Below are 21,743 nucleotides of genomic sequence, written 5' to 3' on the forward strand. Positions count from 1 at the left end.
TATATCCGCGGATTGTAGGAGCCGTAGGTTGGGATCCCGGATAATTACGCATGAATAGTATGCACCGCTGCGGTGTCACGTCGCGGAAACTGTAAAGAAACAGTGTGATGAACAGTAATAATCGCTATTCATTGATGTAGATGATTTACATATTTATATCCCTGGAAGGGATGTGTCGCACGGACGCGACGGTTACAAACCAAACGACGCATCCATTACATTAGGACGCGATCGCTCGGGGGAGAAACGGCAGTTGGTTCCACATGGGAGAGATTTCAACTAATTAAACTAATTAATTAATTCTAACACTCCCCCTAATCTCTGCCTCAATTATTCTGGTAAACATCATCATCAACATCTTGATCATCATATCACGATTAGTCTCCTCCAAAAACCCTATAGGAAAAATGTGAGGAGATATGTACAATATGCCATCAAAAACTCCTTCCAAAAACCCAGTGAGAAAATAAGGAGAAACTGACATATCACAATGCCTGCATTACTATTGCCTCATTAAAAACCTTCCATAAGAAATCATCCAAGAAAAACTTATAAAGGAAAAGAGTGCAATATCAAAGATCCGAGGATCGCAAACAGATTATCATTCAGGGAGACACTCTCCCTGAATTTTGCAAATCCCGAAGTCGTTTCATACCAATTCCATTGATGTACTTCTCAAATAAAGAACTTGGTAATGACTTTGTAAACAAATCAGCAAGATTATCACATGACTTCGTTTGCAAAATATTTATCTCTCCAGTTCCCTGTAACTCATGGGGATAAAATAACTTGGGAGAAATATGCTTTGTAATATTACTCTTTATATAACCTGTTTGCATTTGTGTAATGCATGCAGCATTATCTTCATAGATAATGGTGGGTGATTCTAATGATCCAATCCCACTTGCACTTTCGATAAAGTTTATCATTCTGCGAAGCCATGCACATTCACGTGATGCTTCAAACAAAGCAATAATTTCAGAATGATTCGTGGACGTAGCCACCAGAGTTTGTTTTGTTGACTTCCAAGAAAAAGCCGTACCTCCACTCAAGAAGACAAAACCAGTCTGTGATCTGGCATTATGGGGATCCGATAGGTATCCAGCATCACAATATCCCACCATGGTCTTGTCTTGATTTTTCTGATAGAACAAACCAAGATCTTTGGTGCCTTGAAGGTATCTGAAAATGTTCTTCACACCAACCCAATGCCTCTTTGTTGGTGATGCACTGAATCTAGCCAATAAATTTACTGCAAATGATATATCAGGCCTGGTGCAGTTTGCTAGATACATCAGTGCTCCAATAGCACTTAGGTAAGGAAACTCAGGTCCTAATACCTCTTCATTATCACCCTTAGGCCTAAATGGGTCTTTATCTCTATCAAGAGATCTAACAACCATTGGTGTTTTCGATGGATATGCTTTATCCATATTAAATTTCTCAAGAATCTTTTGGATGTAAGCAGACTGATGAACTAGTATTCCCGAAGGAAGATGTTCAAGTTGTAAGCCCAAACAAAATTTAGTCTTACCTAAATCTTTCATCTCATACTCCGTCTTAAGATGATTACTTGCCTCATGTATTTCTTGTGTAGTCCCAATGATATTCAGATCATCCACATACACAGAAATAATGCAAAATCCATTCTTAGATTTCTTAATAAACACGCATGGGCAATCATTGTTATTTGAGTAACCCTTCTGAAGAAGGAATATACTCAGTCGGTTATACCACATTCTTCCCGACTGCTTCAAGCCGTACAATGACTTCTGAAGTTTTACGCAATACATATTGCGATTAGTCTTTGGATTCGGAAGCTTCATTCCCTCAGGAACTTTCATATAAATATCAGAATCCAGTGACCCATATAGATATGCAGTCACAACATCCATCAGCTGGATAGACAAATTCATTTTCACTGCCAGTGATATTAAATATCGGAACGTTGTTCCACTCATAACCGGAGAATACGTTTCATCATAATCGATGCCGGGTCTCTGCGTGAACCCTTGTGCTACAAGCCTCGCCTTGTATCTCACCACCTCATTGTTCTCATTCCTCTTATGAACGAAAACCCATTTTGCTCCCACAGGGAACACATGCTGAGGAGTAGGTATTACTGCAGTAAATACCCCTCTTTTTATGAGCGAGCGCAATTCATCCTCAATTGCTGCCTTCCATTTGGACCAGTCTGAGCGCTTCATGCACTCTGCCATGGACTTAGGTTCGCAATCCAAATCAAGGCCTTCTGCAATTCTAGAGGAGAAATAAATGTCGACAACTGTAGTCTTTCTATTGTATGATTCTCCTGAATCAATATAGTTAATGGATATTTCATCAATAGCTTTTGATCCTTCGTGATTTCCCTCAACAATTGGATCAAGGTCTTCCGATGTCCCAACACCAAAATTTGTGTGCACACTCGTGTTGGGTTCTGGATGTCCAACATCCTTTAGGTGTCCTTCAACCCTAGGTTGAATATCAACATTTTGTTGATTTGCATTTACTTTTTGAGGATTCCTCATTCCCTTTGGACGCTTCTGCAAAGCCTTGTCCTTTGTGTCCAGATTTCTCCCCCTCTTAGGTGGCTGAGTAGATCTATGGGTCACATCTATTCTCTCTGGCACATTCATAGCGGGAACATTTGATTTTGTGACACCTTTATAATCAGTAAATGCATCTGGCAGATTATTTGCAATATTTTGCAAATTTATAATCTTCTGAACCTCCAGTTCAGATTCATTCGTACGTGGATCTAAGGACTGGATGCCTTTTACATCCCAATCTATTTCTCGGCATTCTTTGTGGTTATTCTCTCCCCCTAATGCCGGGAAATTGTCCTCATCAAAAATGCAATCAGCGTACCGGGCTGTAAACAAATCCCCTGTCAGGGGTTCCAGGTACTTAATGATTGACTGAGAATTGTACCCCACATAGATCCCCATTCTTCTATGAGGGCCCATTGATGTACGCTGCGGTGGTGAGATCGGTACATATACCGCGCAACCGAATTGCCGCAGATGGGAAATACTTGGCTGATTTCCACGTACTAACTGCAACGGGGAGACCGTATGATATGCAGTTGGTCAAATTTGTATCAATTCTGCAGCATGTAAAACTGCATGACCCCGACATGAAGCTGGAAGATTACTATTCTGCAGGAGCGGTCTTGCTATCAACTTGATCCTCTTGATAAGTGATTCCGCAAGACCATTCTGGGTATGTACATAGGGTACTGAGTGCTCCACAGAAATGCCCAAAGCTAGGCAGTAATCATTAAATGCTCGAGAACTGAATTCTGCAGCATTATCCATTCTGATGGTTTTTATCCTATGCTCAGGATGATTTCCTCTCAATTTAATGATCTGAGCAATTAGCTTTGCAAAAGCATGGTTCCTTGTTGACAGTAGACACACATTTGACCATCTTGTTGATGCATCAATTAGGACCATGAAATATCTGAATGGTCCAGATAACGGTTGTATTGGACCACAAATATCTCCTTGAATACGTTCAAGGAAATCAAGTGGCTCATCCTTTAATTTCACATAAGATGGCCTTGTGATCAATTTCCCAGTTGCACATGCAGTGCATACAAAATCAGATGATTTTGGGAACTTTCTACCCGTTATGTTGTGTCCAACAGAACCATCAATAATTTTTCTCATCATCCCAATAGCAGGATGACCTAGGCGACCATGCCAAATCTTGAACTTATCAAGATTCTGAAAAACTATCTTGTACGCCAAATGCGTCTCTGGTTTAATGTATGTATAATACAACCCAGAAGATAGAGAAGGCAGATTCTCAAGGATTTCCTTTCGAAATCCCTTTTGCTGAGTTATGAGTAGGCATTCAGCCCCACTCTCTTCATTAGTTTCCACATGAAAACCATTTTTGCGGATATCCTTAAAACTCAGCAAGGTACGAGTAGAATCTGGATACAATAGAGCATCCTGGATTATCAATTTAGTACCCATAGGGAGTGTAATTGTAGCTTGACCAGAACCAACAATCACCGTGTCTCGACCAGCAATTGTCATGACACTTCCATTACTCTTCTTGAGTGTCTGGAAATACTTCATCTCCCTGAGTATCGTGTTAGTAGATCCACTATCCACTAAACACATTTCCTCCTCCATTGTATTATTCCTTGAAGTTCTATAGAGTAAAAGAACAAAGTTCAGTATATAATCAAACTCATATAGAATCAGTACATACATTACAAACTATATATGTCTGGTACTTATTACAAGCCATATATCACACGACATAGCTAACATATTATGTCTTAAAGACATAACTTATTTTACAACACATGTAATATGTCTAATAACACCATTAGAATACTTTTAGACAAATGAGACTAAATTTGGTCTCCAAATATGTCACTAGAACCAAATTCCACTAGCATGTCATCGACATCTAGTATTGGATCTTCCATTTGCTGATTCTGCTTCTGGTTGTCCATGTTCAGAGAATCATCTCGAGAACCATCAACCGTAGGGGTACCATCTTCATTTCCAGTGAAGTGTGCTTCATACTGGTTCCCCTGAGCCTTCTTGCCCTTTCCAAGTGACTGTTGGTACAATTCCACCAAATGGTTCGAAGTGTCACACTTCTTTGCAATATGTCCTTTACAACCACACCTAAAACAACCAGTGTTGCTAGTCCTTTCATTTTTCTTGAAAGAACCTTTGCCCTTTTGGACTCCATTCTTATTCTGCTTCTCATTACGCTTCCACTTTCCATTGAATGTCCTACGGTTCTTGTTGGAACCATTGAACTTTTGAGTATTCTTAGAGTTGAAGTGTGATTCAGGCAGAGGCATCGTTCCTGTTGGACGAGCCAAATTGTTCTTCTCTAGAAGCTCATTGTGCTTCTCTGCCTGAAGCAGCGAGTAAATCAACTCAGAATACTTCTTATACTTTTGCTGACGGTATTGTTCAGCAAGTATCCTCATCGAAGGATGGAAAGTAGAAAGTGTCTTTTCAATAAGATCAGCATCAGAAACTGCACTATTGCAGAATCTTAACTTGGAGTTGATCTTATGAACAGCAGAATTGTATGCAGCTACAGACTTAAAGTCTTGGAATCGGACTAGCGCCCATTCCCGTTGCGCTTCAGGCAACATCACCGCCCTTTGTTGATCATACCTCTCCTTTAAGGAGTTCCAGAGTGTCAGAGGGTTCTCCTCCATCAGATACTCTGTCTTTAGGTCAGGGTGAAGATGATGTCGAATGAAGTGCAACGCTGAATACCTTGTTATGTCTGTTATAGATGAAGTCCCTTGGGCAGGTGTGGTTATTGCGGAATTGAGTCCCTTGGCCGTCAAATTTATTTTGACATCCATTGCCCATGTCAAATAGTTAGAACCATCGACGGCAAGTTCAGCAAACTCTTTTTTCGATATGTCAGCCATATCCTGCATGCAATCATCATGCTTATTAATTTACTCTCATAGCAAATTAATTGGTTGTAAATAAAACAATGCATGTAAATTGATCAACATATAGCAATTGCCAAATTACCGGAACATATATGTTGACATACATTGTGCTTGTACAATACAATAATATACACTAATTACTGAACAATACAGTATAGTAATTTACACAAACTACTAAACAATAACACACAACTTTAAACTGCTAGTTAAAGAACTAAACAGAAAAGAAAAACGAAAGAAGAAAAAAAAATAGTTCTGGGCCGCACACAGGGAGGCCCAAACCAACAAATAGCGCACTACTACAGTAATTTTCGTTTTTTTTTTCCTTTTTCGGCTGAGGACGGGACGCATGCCGAAGCCCATCTGGCCTTTTGGCCCATCTGGCCCGGCACCGCGCTGGATTAAGACGAGGCCGACGGTTAGGGTTTCCCCTACTGCCGCCCCCAATCCATTCCACGCGCAGCCCGTTCCTCTGCTCCTGTCGCCGCGCCGCACGCGCGCTCACCGGCGAGTCGCCGGTGGTCGAGGAATGGGGCCCTCATCCTCGTCCGACGAGGGGGTGTAGTCGCCTCCGTTCGGGAGTCCATTGGCGAGTCCGAGCGACGTCGGATTCCAAGCTCCCCGACGGCGTCCGGGACGACGGTCGACGGCGGCAACGGAGCGCCCGAAGAGGAGCTGGCGGCTCGCGCTGGTGTCAGGTGGACCCGCGCTGCTGCCTGTGCCGGCGACGTCCATGGCGGGCCGCTCTCCTGCCCCGAAGAGGAGACGGCGGCTCGTGCCAGCGTCAGGCGGACCTTCGCTGCCGCTCGTGTCAGCGATATCCGCGGCAGCCGTCCCACCAGCGCCGAAGAGGAAGATCCGCTGCTCGCCAGAAGAAGCAGGAGAGCGGCCGAACGCCCATGGAGCACTGCTTGTCCCTGCGGTGGCCATCTCGCGTCCTGGAGTTGGGACGAAGATGAGGTCGTCGCCCCCATCGCCGGCGACGCGCGCCGGAGCCGGGCTGTAGCCGCGTGCAGCTATGTCAGTGACGATCTCCCGCTCTTCCTCCTCTGCTGGCGTTGGTGACGGCAGGCGTGTGCCAATGGAGCGAGCAGGGCACGGGCCATACCCGTGCACACGGCACCACTGTGGAGGGGAGGGAGCAGCGAGTCCAGGCTCTGGCGTTCCCATCTCGGAGTTCAGGGGCGGTGCCGCACTGGGTCCGGCGACGAGCCCTGGTTCGAGACTCTGGCGGTTTCCCACCGGCGTGACCAGGCGCCGGTTCACCGACGTGGTGTGACGACGTCGTCCAGCGGCCGCATGATGGCGGCGTCTACCAGCGATGTTCTGGCGGTTAATACCGAGGCCAGGAAGTCGTGGTGGCGCCCCCCATTGACGGCGGACGAACCGGCGGCGCTGCTGGGCAAGGAAGTGACGGCGACCCTCTTCCCAAAGAAGACCAAGGAGAAGGGAGGCGAGGGCCGGCATCCTCACCGATTTGGTTTCTTCTCCGACGAGTTTTTCTGGCCTAGTGCTCTCGCTGGAGAGGAGTGCGTGATAACGTGTAAAGAAACAGTGTGATGAACAGTAATAATCGCTATTCATTGATGTAGATGATTTACATATTTATATCCCTGGAAGGGATGTGTCGCACGGACGCGACGGTTACAAACCAAACGACGCATCCATTACATTAAGACGCGATCGCTCGGGGGAGAAACGGCAGTTGGTTCCACATGGCAGAGATTTCAACTAATTAAACTAATTAATTAATTCTAACAGAAACAACAACAATGATGCAACATGCACGCGCATGCTAGTTTTGCTAGGTTGGTTGGTTGGTTGGTCAATACATGGATCCGTGTGTACGTGTGTACGACGTTAATTTGTCCTACTATCTTGGCTATATATGCTCCAGCATGCATGGACCCCCAGTCCAGCCCATAGCAATAGCAAAGAATATCAAACAACCAAGCTAGATAGCCATTGGATGCACCAAATAAGCAAAGTAATCAATCAACCTAGCTAGACTTGTTGTTTTCGTGAGCGTGGAACCAAGGTACACTACCTAGCTACACTTTGATTTGATGTGGATGTTTGTGCACAGTGTGAGGGTAAGGTAATTGTACGTCCAGGATTAATTAAGTCCTTTAGTTTGGGGATCACATCTGCCCTTAGCTAGCCAGCTAGCTAGCTTAATTCGTGTGGCTGCCTTGGCTTTGTCCGGCCAAATTGAAGTTGAGGGCCTGCAAGCAGCTACATATATAGCGACCAAGTCACGACGCCCCGATCACGTGGGTGAGCTAATTAACTAAATCCAAATCAAGCTAATACTCCAGTGTAAGCCATCGCCTTCCGTGCGTCGCCGGCATTGCATATTGCATGACGGCGTGGATCACCGGCGGCCATGTAACAGGTCTCCGATTAGCCCCCATCGGCCTGTGCGTGAGGTGACATGCATGCTTTCTCCGGACATGGACATGGACATGGACATGGACGCACCAACGTGAAACTCACGTGGGCGCTCGTACGTTGTGTCTCTGGTTCTTCGCTGCAGGTACACCATGCACACGGATGGACATCGGCGCCAGTGTTCGATCACCTGATTAGTGTGGTGTCCCTTGACTGCGCAGGCAGATGTGTATGGACGGACGACCATGGTGACACGTACGTACGGTGGCGTCACGTCTGCCTCACCCATTCAGAATTCTGTTCGTGCGGCCAGGTGACAAATCAGCCGTCGGTGCAGGCACGCGGCCGTGCGCGTGGCAGTGGGCCGGAGTATACATGAATGTGAATATATATATGTATATAATCTAATAAGCCGTAGCTTTCGCTATGCGTGCAACTGGGAAACACAGCAACATTGTCTGCGCTAATGTGTATAGAGCTTCAATTAGGATTTAAGAGTGCACCATTTTGAGTCACAAACGCTGGTAAATTAACCTTTTCTCCTAATAAAACAAAAAAAAACAGATATTTATAACGTCAACAAATATCAAAAGAAAAGCTGGCTATCATGTACTTCCCCGGTCCCAAAATAAGTGACTCAAAAGTAACTCAACTTTATATTAAAATTAGTATAAAACTGAATTATTTTTGAGTCGCTTATTTTGGAACGGAGGGAGTAAATCTTGAACCACACCACACTAGCTGTCAATCTGCAAGCTTCTTGGAAATATATATTCAAACATCGCTTGCATAGAAAATACACATATGATAATGTTTTTTTTCGAAAGAAGGTTGAACCGCCGCCTCTACATCATTATGATGCACAAACCCATTTTCTTTGTTAAAGTTGATACAATGCACTGAAGCCAAAATCATCAAGAAGCAGACTACATAACAAACACGATTACAGTAGACCCATTACAAGATATGAAGTTATTACCAATAAGGAAGACAACTTTTTCTGCAACAACACCAGCTTCAAGATGTGATATGCCCTCATGCCGCCGTCGTCACGTCTAACCAGATGCGGCAAGGACAAGGACATCCATCCTAATTTCAAAGACCGATCAATGACGTTCAACACATCAACAAGGGGACAGCAGATTCTATACAAGATGAATTGAATATGTGCTCGTAATCACTTACATTATCGATGGATCCAGGGGCGGACCTATGTTATAGCGAGCGGGGGCCCAGGACCCCACTCGATTCTTGGTCCTCCTCGTACTAGGTCCGAGACGAGCTACAAGGCCCCCAGTCGGGATTTAGCTGTGCCCCCACTCCGATTAGAAAGCCCAATAAACAAAGCTAATCACATAAAAAATTAAGCCTGAAGCCCGAAGCCTGCCGCTTCAACTCTGGGATCAATAACTAGAAAAACGAAGAGGCGAGCCCTGTGTCCTCGGCCGCCGCTTGGTTAAAGTTGGACCATCGGTGGATCGCATCTCGGACAATTCGGTCGCCCGTCGCCGGCCGCCGACAGCAGCGTCAGCATTGGGCGTTAGGAGTAGGCAGCAGCGGCCAGCGTCGAAGGCCCTGTGTGTAGCGCAGGCAGCAGCAACCAACTCAGGACTGAACCAACTAATCTCTATCTCTGATCAGGTATGTACGCTGCGTAGGCTCATCTCTCAACTGCTAGAGTGCTAGTCTGCTACTCGGTCCTGCATACATCTCCTTAATCCTTTTCCCCAACTAGTAATTAGTAAACTCCGCTAGATACAAACACTGCTGACTGGACACAATTACCAATGAAGTGATTGTTGATCGTTTTCATAAGATGAAAGATCGTCGTGGGAGAAAGGAAATGTAATGGCCTTTTGCTACAGATGAAATACTGGGATATAAAATGTAAGTTTTGCTTAATTTAATGATAAACTTACGATGTTACTACTGGATGAAGTATCTTTTGTTTAGAACGTGGATCAAGTATCTTATTATTATAGAAAAAATGCTAGATATTTTTTATGGATGAAAAGCACTAAGCGTTTTTATATGATTGTGCAAACATGTTCATGAGTTTTTCATAAATGAGTGCCCCCACTCAGTTTTTATCCTAGGTCCGCCACTGGATGGATCAACTTTGTAACTATATAAACTCATTGACTCGTTAGTTTCTTTCCTTTTCTTTTGCTCAGCGGATGCATATGTTCTAGATGGCATGCCGTGCTAAAATTTACAGAATCAGAAAAGTAGTAAACGACAACTAACGCTAGTTACAAAGGTATTAAATCAATTCATTAAATAAAAAAAACCAATACCATCTCTTTTTAAACTGAGTGTGTCCGCGTGGGGTTGTAGTCTAGATATTTAATCACGTATTGCTTAAAGGACCTTCTGATTGGTGATTGGTTAGAGGTGCAAGAGAAGTCGGGGTGCGTGAAGAGTTCACGGGAGGGGAGGGGGCGGGTGGGGATCGGGATGAGGAAATTTTGATAGAAGATGTTGGAGAAATCACAAGAGATCCTCGAGATCAATTTTGTCGTTGCACCAAGAGGGGATCTCGGCATGGCGACCGCTGAACGAGATACACAATCTTCCGTAATGAACCACCCTCTATCAATGCGCCCGTTACTCATTTTGCCACTCTGGCCAGGCCCCCAGTACATAACACGCACCTAATCGGGAGCCCCTCTGGCGTCAGTGGCCCGGGGCACTTAATTAGAGACCTTAATTGAATATGAGCTGTTTAAAAATAGGGAGCTTAGTGTTATAGAGGATGGGCAAAGTGGGAGTATATGCTTTGATTTTGTGCATGTCACATGTCATCCATCATGGTCACTACTGCTTGCGAGTGAGACCTAGTCCCATAGATTTTTTTTTCCGGGAGGGATGTTTTAGAATAGGAGATACCTTGGGAACTTTGGTACGGCTTTGAGGCATAACTAAGTTGATTAAATGTGATTTTCAGGCATGTGATACAGATCACTTACATGTGGCTATGATTATGTATGCATGGCATGTATTACCCCTTATGAAAGTTTCGACGGAATTTTTCTTAGCATCTTCTTTTTAGAATTCTTTTGCACATCAAAGGGTAAATATCACATTAAGTTCATACCTGTTTTCTACTGAGCCAGGTGGCCTTCTATGGCACAACACAAGAGGAATTCAAGGCTTCTATTCTTTAATAAACTTGCTATTGAATATTATTATTGACAGCTTGGATTCAATTTTAATTTTTGAGACATGATAGCTTGGATTTATAAGAGCTCAGTATATGAGGTCGTCACTTTACTTGGGCCACTAACGGGCTAGTCCTCACTTATAAAAAAAACGTGATTGGGTTTTAATGACCATCGACTGGGAACACAAGTTTCCTCTTGCTTCGATAGGGGCACTGCAAAGGATTGAGGCATTATCAGATCATGCTCCATTTACTAACCTATTTTGATCAAATCTCTCCAAGGACTAACCATCAAAATTTTAAATTCGAACTCCGATGGCTCCGTAGGAAGGAATCTGTGACTTTGTTAAGAAGGATGGACATGGCAACCCCATAACAATACGCCCGTTCAGTGATGAAATTATAGAATTCATGCCTTGCGACTATTCCTTCATGGATGGACAAAAGAAACAGTCGGTATTTACAAGAAAGAAAAGCTGAGGCTTACAACCTTGATTGACCCCTTGATGAAATTGCGGAGGTAAGGCTCCTAACTGCTACTAAGATTGATAAAAAAAGTCAATTAAGTGTGCAGATTTCCAGTCTTCTACATGAGGAAGAGATCAAATGGTACCAATGTTGGAAGGCTCCATTCCTAGTTCAGGGAGACAACGGTATACAATACTCCCTTCATTCCTAAGTATAAGTCATTATAGAGATTTCACTACGTACTACATGCAGATCAAATTAAATAAATTTGCACTTTAAAATATGTCTACATATACATTCATATGTAGTCTGTAGTAAAATCTCTAAAAGGACTTATATTTAAGAACGGAGGGAGTACTTTATATGACAGACATAGAAAGAAGTGTATCTCCTCTCTAACTAGGTCAAGGTCGTAACCAATGAGGACAAAATATTTTTGTCAACCAATGAGGTCATCCATCATGGTTCTTGGCCAATTGCATGTTCGGATTCCCGCATCGCTCTACCAAGTTTGTTTCAGCTTTACTGCTGTCGTGGGATGCCGGTGGTGACTGGCGAGGAGGAGCGGCTCTTCCAATGGGTGTATTGGTGGTCATTTACGATGGTGGAGATGAAGGATAAACGCCAAGGCATTCTAGCCCGGCTTTAATTTAGCAGTCCGAACGGAAGGCGGCGAGGGTGGCAAAGCTCAAGTGGAAGAAGGACCGCATCGTCCGACGTTTGAAGGGCTACATCACCATCTCCTCTTCCTCCTGTTAAACAACAAGATACGGCGATACATACGATATGGAGTTGTCTTGTAGTGCAAGGAATATATAGATAGATCTAGTTTGAATGATTGTAATCTCTTTAAACCAACTATCTCTATCTCTCTTTATCTCTTTGTACCCCAAGTTAAATGTACCGCTATCAGGGAGTTGCGACCCCTATATATAACATGAAACCATCGCCCTTAAGGGGTACGACGTTCTCACATGGTAATCAGAGCCTAGGTCTTCCCATCTAACGACATACCTCTCCTCGCCGCATCCTGCTCCATGGCCTCCTCCAGCAACTCCACCCCCACTCTCACCGGCCAGGTCACCGAACGCCTCACCCGCAGCAACTACATCTTGTGGCGCACCCAAATTGCACCGCAACTTCGTGGCGTCGGTGTGTTTGGGTACGTGGATGGCAGCACACCGGAGCCGGCCAAGGTCGTCGTCAGCAAGGACAAAGATTGCAAGGAGGAAACCATCCCCAACCCGCTTCATGCGATCTGGATGAGAGAAGATCAGCAGGTACTTGGCTATCTTCTCAACAATCTCTCCCAAGAGACACTTGTGCAGGTGACCTCCATCGCCATGCACATGAGCTTTGGGCAGCATTGGCGAGCATGTTCTCGTCAACTTCGTTGTCCCGCGTCAACAACATCCGTGCGGCCCTCACCAATGCCCAGAAGGGGACGCAATATGTGTCCTCTTTCTTCGCTCACATGAGAGGCCTCGCCGATGAGCTCACCGCGGCAGGAAAGGCACTGCCCGACGACGAGCTGATCTCCTACATCGTCAACGCCCTCGACATGGAGTATCAACCACTTGTATCTGCCCTAGACGCACGCACTGTGCCTGTCACCCTTGATGAACTTTTTGCTCAGATGAGTAACTTTGATCAAAGGGTGGCTCTCTTCCAAGGGACCAGTGCGGGTGGCGGATTCAAATCTTCAGCCAATGCTGCTACTCGCGGCCGTGGAGGTCGTGGTGGTCGCGGCCCCCCTCGCAACAACCGGGGCAGGGGCCCTGGTGGGGACTCCAGCAGGGGCAGCGGCAATGATCGCAACAACAACAATCGATCCAACAGAGGTCGACGCGACAACAACCGCTCCCGCCCGGACATGATCCGGTGCCAGATCTGCGGTAAACCGAGCCACTCAGCAAAAGATTGCTGGTATCGCTTCGACGAAGATGGTGATGAATCCTCTCAAGATGAGAAGGTAGACGGAGCTGCAGAAGGCTCCTACGGCGTCGACACAAACTGGTATGTTGACAGCGGCGCAACAAATCACATCACCGACAAACTAGAGAAGGTAACCATGCGGGAGAAGTATCGTGGCAAGGATCACATTCACAGCGCCACTGGAGAAGGTATGAAAATCAGTCATATTGGTCACTCCATCATTAAAACCCCTCACAAAAAAATCCATCTCCGAAAAATTCTTCATGTTCCTAGTGCTTCCAAGAATCTTCTTTCTGTCCATCGTATTGCTATTGACAATCATGTCTTCCTCGAGTTTCACCCATTCTTCTTTTTGATTAAGGATCATGCAACGAAGAAGGTGCTCTACCGAGGTAGATGCGTTCGTGGGCTATACCCTCTTATTCCGGAGCTTCGAAGGTTGAATAAAGTCAGTTTTAGTGCCACCAAAGTGTCTTCAACACGATGGCATGATCGTCTAGGACATGCGTATTTTCCTTTAGTTGAGCGTCTACTTAGGAAAAATAAACTCCCACGTAGTGGAGATCGAAGTGTTGAAACTATTTGTGATTCTTGTCAAAAGGCCAAGAGACATCAATTACCTTATCCTGTGTCTTTCAGTGTTTCTACTAAACCATTGCAACTTATATTCTTTGATGTTTGGGGTCCTGCACCCTCATCGGTTGGAAGACACACATACTATGTGAGTTTCATTGACGACTATAGCAAGTTTGTTTGGATCTATCTCCTTAAAAAACGATCAGATGTGTTCCAAGTGTTTCTCAACTTCCAAGCCCTTGTTGAAAGAAAATTTGACACCAAAATTGTTGCTCTCCAATCAGATTGGGGAGGCTAGTATGAGAAACTAAATTCTTTCTTCCAAAACCTTGGGATCTCCCACCATGTGTCCTGCCCACATGCCCATCAACAAAATGGGTCAGCCGAGAGAAAACACATGCATATTGTTGAGGTAGGACTTGCACTCCTAGCCGGTGCATCCATGCCACTAAAATTCTGGGATGAGGCTTTTCTCACCACAGTCCACATCATCAACATGCTCCCTAGTCGTGTCATTAACAATGAAACTCCCATAGAAAGACTCCTCCACACCAAACCAGATTACTCATCTCTACGAGTGTTTAGATGTGCATGCTGGCCAAATCTTTGCCCCTACAACAACCGCAAACTTATGTTCTGCTCAAAGCAATGCGTCTTCCTTGGCTATAGCAATCAACATAAAGGTGTTAAATGCCTTGACATCCCCACCGGTCGTGTCTACATCTCACGAGATGTGGTCTTTGATGAAACGAAATTTCCCTTTTCTGATCTCCACCCAAATGTTGGTGCCCTTCTTACAAAAGAAATCCTCCTCTTACCATCTAGCCTTACCGGTCTTGATCAAAGGGAAATGACTATGATGACCAATCTCTGACTAATTCTCATATCCCTCTACTTGAGCCTTGTGGTGATGCAGGTAAATTCTGGCAACAATGGTGAAGGAAGCAGCCAAAACAGTGAAGCACACCGTCATTTTATGTGCCTGTCGTTAGGGGACCGACCGCCGTTGGGGAGCATATCTTCCTCGGAAGGCGCAGCCTCGGGCTCAGCGCCACCAACCGCCGCGTCGCCTGTGCCACCTGCGGGAACTCACCACCAACCTGGCGCTGACACGTCGCCCGCATCTCCTCGCTGGCATCCTGGTGGGCCTCTCCAGTACTCAAGACGCGCGACAGGGCCTGGTGCTGGCATTGATCAGCCGACCGGCTCGGGATCCAGCGAAAACCGACAAGATCCATGCGCGTCAGTTGCCGGCGCGTCAGGTGCTGGTGGCGCGTCCGGGGCTGGCTTCGACCAACCGCCCGGCTCGGGATCCAACATGGATTCGGTCGGGTCAGCATCATCGTCCCCTGCGCAGTCATTAGCGCATGATGAGTCTCGACGCAGTGGATCTTCTGCGTCAATTGCTCCCATGCCGTCGCTGGCCGTACAGGATCCTAGCACTGGCGGATCCTCTACATCGACTAATTTTGCTGCTCCTTTGCTACGAACACCTTTACAAAAAGGGGTAACAAAGCCTCTTAACTATAAATGCATCACAAAGTTTGGTCTTGCATGCTCAATAGGTGAACCTAGCACTCTTGAGGAGGCACTTGGAGATGTCAAGTGGAAGAAAGCCATGGAAGAGGAACACACGGCACTTCACAAAAACAAAACTTGGCATCTAGTTCCTTATCAGAAAGGTAAAAACTTGATAGACTCCAAGTGGGTTTTCAGAATTAAAAAAAATCTGATGGTACTATAGACAGATACAAGGCAAGACTTGTTGCAAAAGGCTTCAAACAACGGTATGGTATAGACTATGAGGACACTCTTAGTCCTGTTGTGAAAGCAGCAACTATTCGTCTTGTATTGTCCATTGCTGTTTTCAGGGGATGGAATCTCAGATAGCTAGATGTACAGAATGCGTTTCTTCATGGTGTTGTGGAAGAGGAAGTATATATGAAACAACCTCCTGGGTTTGAAAGCAAGAGTAATCCCTTTCATGTGTGCAAACTTGACAAAGCTTTATATGGTCTCAAACAAGCCCCCAAAGCATAGTATTCCAGACTCAGTCAAAAACTCCAAGCACTTGGTTTTTCTCCATCAAAATATGATACATCTCTATTTATCTACAATAAGTCAAATACCTCTATATTTGTTCTTATTTATGTTGATGATATCATTGTCACAAGTTCATCTGATGAGGCAATAGCAGGATTGCTAAAAGATCTAAGTGCTGAGTTTGCTCTCAAGGATTTAGGAGACTTGCATTTCTTTTTAGGGATTGAAGTCAGGAAACATGGCAACAATCTTCATCTCTCTCGGGAGAAATATGCTAGCGACCTGGTAAGAAGAGCAGGTCTGCAGGGATGTAAGTCTTCTTCAACTCCTCTCTCAAGTTCTGAAAAACTGTCTCTAACTGATGGAGAACCCTTGAATCAAGAGGATAGCACTAGATACAGAAGTCTGGTAGGAGCACTCCAATATCTAACTTTGATAAGACCTGACATTTCCTTTGATGTTAACAAAGTCTGTCAGTTCCTTCATGCACCTACCAACATTCATTGGACAACTGCAAAACGTATAGTCGGATATGTAAAAGACACTTTGAGCCTTGGTCTCACTTTCAACAAATCCTCTTCAACTCTTGTTAGTGCTTTTTCTGACTCTGACTGGGCAGGATGCTTAGATGATAGACGCTCTACTGGTGGTTTTGCAGTATTTTTTGGTCCAAACTTGATTTCATGGTGTGCTAAAAAGCAAGCTACTGTATCTAGATCAAGCACAGAGGCTGAGTATAAGCCACTAGCAAATGCTACAGCTGAAATTATTTGGGTTCAATCCATGTTGAAAGAACTAGGTGTGAAGCATACACCAGTTCCATGTTTGTGGTGTGACAATCTTGGTGCTACCTACCTATCTGCTAATCCTATCTTTCATGCCAGAACAAAACATATTGAAATTGATTTTCATTCTGTCACAGAAAGAGTTGCTAGAAAACAATTAGACATTCGTTTTGTGCATTCACAGGATCAAGTTGCAGATGGATTCACCAAAGCATTGCCAACCAAAAACCTTAAAGAATTTAAGCGTAATCTCAACTTGATGAAATTGTGATTAAGGGAGGATGTTAAACAACAAGATACGGCGGTACATACAATATGGAGTTGTCTTGTAGTGCAAGGAATATATAGATAGATCTAGTTTGAATGATTGTAATCTCTTTAAACCAATTATCTCTATCTCTCTTTATCTCTTTGTACCCCAAGTTAAATGTACCGTTATCAGGGAGTTGCGACCCCTATATATAACATGAAACCGTCGCCCTTAAGGGATACGACGTTCTCACACCTCCGACGGTGACGGCTCTGACAACGACCCACCTCCCGTCGCATACACCACAGCAACATCGACGACCGGAAGGGAAAATGGTCTAGAGAAACTAGTGAAGTTCAGCCCTCTCTTGGTTTGTATAATTAATCTTGCTCGTACTACTAGTCTAGTTGGAATTTGTCGGACAGTTCAACTGTGGTGAACTTTTGATGATGATTATGTGTGAATTATGTACGTCTATTATTGGTTTATATGTTTGTATCATGTGGTCTGTTCGAAGATGTACTCCCTACATTCTTAAATATAATTTTTTTGAATGATTTTATTATAAACTACATACAAAATAAAATAAATGAATTCATAGTCTAAAATATGTCTATACGCATTCATATGTAGTCCATAGTAAAAAATTTAAAAGACTTATATTTAGAAACGAAAGGAGTACATAGTAAAAATTACATTGCAGAAATATGAGATATGTGGCTACGAACGCAGAGATCTGAGGACTACCCGGCCACTGTCCGCAGGATACAGGATACCAGTTTTGACAAGGCCGGTTGGTTTGGCTTGTTAACATATGGATCCATATGTGTGTACAACGTTAATTTGTCGTACTACCTGGCTAGCTAGGGTCGATCGAGCATGCATATGCATGGACCCCAGCCCTGTGCAAAGAATATTTAACGACCAAGCTAGCTAGAGCAACTGCAGGCACCAAATGAAATAAGCGATCAACCCATTTTCTCTTCCGTTTTCGTTTTTGCAATGCAAGTGGGAAAACAAGGTACGGACGCGGCAGGTGCGTACGTACGTGGGCGCAGTTCGATGAATGCACGTACGTACGTACGTACAGTGCTCCTACAGTGTGATGCTAAGGTATAAGGGCACGTAATGGATCAGGTCCATAAATTTCGGATCACATCTCCTTGGGACAACATGCCCCCTGCATCTCGCGAGCTTTCAGATCTGCCCTGCTATCTTCATGATCTGTGTGGCTGCCCAGGCTTTGTCCAGTGAAATTAAAAGTTGAGGACAAGCAAGCAGCCTGCTACCCATCACGTGGGCGAGCTAAGCCATCGCCTCCCAATCTCTTGACACACTGCACTGCATGGGAATGGGATGGTGCGCGCGTACGTGGATCACCGGCGGCCATGCATGCAGGAAGTCTCCGATGAACGTCGCCGCACCGCCACCGCCACCGGCCACCCACCGTGACATCCATGCCCAACGTGAAGCTCACGTGGTCCATCGTACGGCCGGGCTCCATCACGTTGTCCCCTCTTCCTTGGCCCTTGCAGGCACCACACGGTGACGCGTACGAACATCACTACCAGTGCCCCTTGGTCTTTTTTTCTTTTTTTTGAGAATCACCATCCAGCTTTATTTAAGTTCCTTCCATAGGGATTTCATCCGATATTACATGAAGAATACAATCAGCGGGGGCATTAGGCCAGAAACTATTACTATCCCTAGAGATGCCCTCTTTAGCAAGTAAGTGTGCAGCATTATTACCCGTACGTCTAATCCAAGACACTTTGAATCCCTGCAAAGTACGACCCAGCAACTTAATCTCCTCCACGATAGTACCAGCCAGACTTAAATTCTTGGCCCGCTCGTTCACCATAGCCGCTGCTGCCATACTGTCAACTTCGACGTGCACCTTCAGCGCTCCCGTTTGGATTGCCAGCTGCACCGCCTCTCGACAAGCAAGTAACTCCGCCACCTCAGGATGAGAGACATCCCTGAACACATAGCAGGCGCCTCCTCTATAGGCTCCATCATGATCACGAAGAACTACACCTCCCCCTCCACGATTGCGCGCTTTGGCTAAAGCTCCGCCAGAGTTGGCCTTCAACCATCCTCGTTCAGGTGGGTTCCATCTCGCCACCAGCGTTGGAGTAACATTCCTAGGCTGACGAGCGTGGATGTTTAACCACTCCATAGTATGTTGGTAGATGTTGTTTGCAACACTTTTTGGATCAGCAATCCTCTGGCCATCTCGTGCCTCGTTTCTAGCTAGCCAAAGTCCATACAATGCCTGGATTGTTAGTTCCTTTTCGCTTTCGCCTGCCTGTGCTAGCCAACTTAGCAGCCAGGAAGCTACAGCACGGTGATCTCCATCCGGGACCGGCGGCAAAGTCACTAGGGCACCCTTCTCAGAGTTTAGCACCTCCCAAACCATAGCAGAATGCGGGCATCGCCAGAATTTATGCATAGTGGTTTCCTCACGGCCACATACCGTACATAAGATCCCTGGTTTTATCCTTCCGTGTTGCAACTCCGCTCCAACTGCCAGCCCGTTTTTAATCAGCCGCCACATATGAATCTTAGCTTTACCAGGTGCATTGGTGTTCCATAGTGCTAACCAACTTTGGTGTCTGGATAGCGATGATGATGGCTCCGGCCGTCCGGCAATAGATTGTTTCTTCCTCATGTACAAATGATAGGCCGATCTGACAGTGAACTGACCCAATTTGGTGAAGTTCCAAGCTTGATGGTCGCTGCAGTTCAGTCCCCCGATGGGAATTTGCTTTATATCGCATGCATCATCCTCCGAGAACATCAGGTGCAGTTTCTCATAATCCCATGAAGATCCATCGGTAGTAAGCAAGTCGCAAACTCGCGTTACTCCCGGTATATAGGACTGCCCAAGAGGCCCTAAGCTACCTTCACGAGGGATCCAATTCTCATGGTGAATACTGATATGCGTGCCATCGCCAATCCGCCAGATGATGCCTTCTCTCAGGAGTTCCCTACCATGAATTATGCTCTTGAAGGTAAACGAGGCCCCACTTGGACATGTAGCATTCATGATCGAGCAGTCTTGATAGTATCTGGCTTTAAGAACTCAGGCACATAGCGATGAGGGAAATTGGAGTAACCGCCATGCTTGCTTCGCGAGCAAAGCCTGGTTAAACGCTTCAAAATTTCTGAAACCCATCCCTCCATCCCTCTTAGGTAAGCACATTTTATCCCAGGCAATCCAATGCACCTTCCTCACGCCTTGATTTGCTCCCCACCAAAAGTTTGAAGAGATTGATGTCAGGTTCCCGCACATTTTCTTGGATAGTTGGAAGCACCTCATGGTGAACGTTGGAGTGGATTGAAGCCCGGATTTTATTAGAATTTCTCGTGCTTTTTTGGATAAACCTTGCCCCTTCCATCCAGATACTTTACTCCTTGCTCTCTCTTTGACATACTGGAAGGATCCCTCCTTTGATTTGCCCACTACTGTGGGGAGACCAAGGTATTTTTCACTTAATGCTTCGGATGCAATTCCTATTACATGCTTAAGAGCCTCCTTATTTGTCTCCCTACACCCTTTGCCAAAAAAGATAGCCGATTTTTGAAGATTTACCTTCTGTCCCGAGGCATGTTGGTACTCTTGCAAAATCTCCTTGAGTGTGTTTAGATTATCCTCTTACCCTTCAAGAAACACAATACTGTCATCAGGAAATAAAAGATGGGTGACATGGGGGCCAGTGCTCCCAAATTGAACACCACGGATCCGCTGCTCATTTTGCGCCTGTTTAAGAAGTGCCGAGAAACCTTCAGCGCAGAACAAGAACAGATATGGGGACAGGGGATCCCCCTGCCTGAGTCCCCTTGTAGCCTGGAAATTCCTTGATAGTCCCCCATTTAGCTTGACACGAAAGCGAACAGTACTAATGCATCGCATGATCATAGATATCCATTTTGGAGCAAAGCCAAGTTTGGCCATAACTAGCTGGAGAAAATCCCACTCCACCCTATCGTAGGCCTTCATCATGTCCAGCTTAACTGCACAGAGTGGCTTCTTCCGCTCCCGCTTTCTAATAGCATGCACGCATTCATAAGCAATTAGCACATTGTCCGTAATGAGGCGTTCCGGCACAAACGCACTTTGCTCTTCAGAGATAAGGAGCGGGAGAATAATTTTCAATCTGTTAGCCAAGACCTTTGCCGCTATTTTATACAGAACATTGCATAAACTGATGGGCCGAACACTAGTAGAAAACGGGCCTTTGGCCTGGACCATTTAGTCCCGGAGTGCCTCTGGGCCGGGACTAAAGGCCCGGCCACGTCGCCCCAATTCTCAATGCCTCCCTCGAGGCTTTAGTCCCGGGCCGTAAGGAGCCTTTAGTCCCGGTTCGTGTCCCAAACCGGGACTAAAGGGCTACGCGGCGGGCGGTGGTGGTGGCAACCATTCGTATCCCCCTTTAGTCCCGGTTGGTGGCTCAACCCGAGACTAAAGGCCTAACACGTGGCATGCCGTGGTTGTGGCGGCGGTTGGTATACCTCTTTAGTCCCGGTTGGTGGCTCAACCCGGTACTAAAGGACTAACACGTGGCCTGCCGTAGTGGGGCGACCGTTGGCATACCTCTTTAGTCCCGGTTGGTGGTTGAACCCGGGACTAAAAGCCTAACACGTGGCCTGCCGTAGTGGTGGCAACCGTTTGGTATA

At 45.5% G+C, this 21,743-nt stretch overlaps 1 non-coding gene across 1 annotated transcript; it reads left to right on the forward strand.

Moving 5' to 3' along the window:
• The first annotated feature begins 12,986 nt into the window (after window positions 1-12,986).
• Window positions 12,987-13,126, forward strand: LOC123451582. The gene has a single exon (XR_006632421.1). It is a non-coding gene; the product is annotated as a small nucleolar RNA Z247 (small nucleolar RNA).
• The last annotated feature ends 8,617 nt before the right edge of the window (window positions 13,127-21,743 follow it).

This window comes from Hordeum vulgare, chromosome 4H, assembly GCF_904849725.1.
Source record: "Hordeum vulgare subsp. vulgare chromosome 4H, MorexV3_pseudomolecules_assembly, whole genome shotgun sequence".
NCBI classification, from domain to species: Eukaryota; Viridiplantae; Streptophyta; class Magnoliopsida; order Poales; family Poaceae; genus Hordeum; species Hordeum vulgare.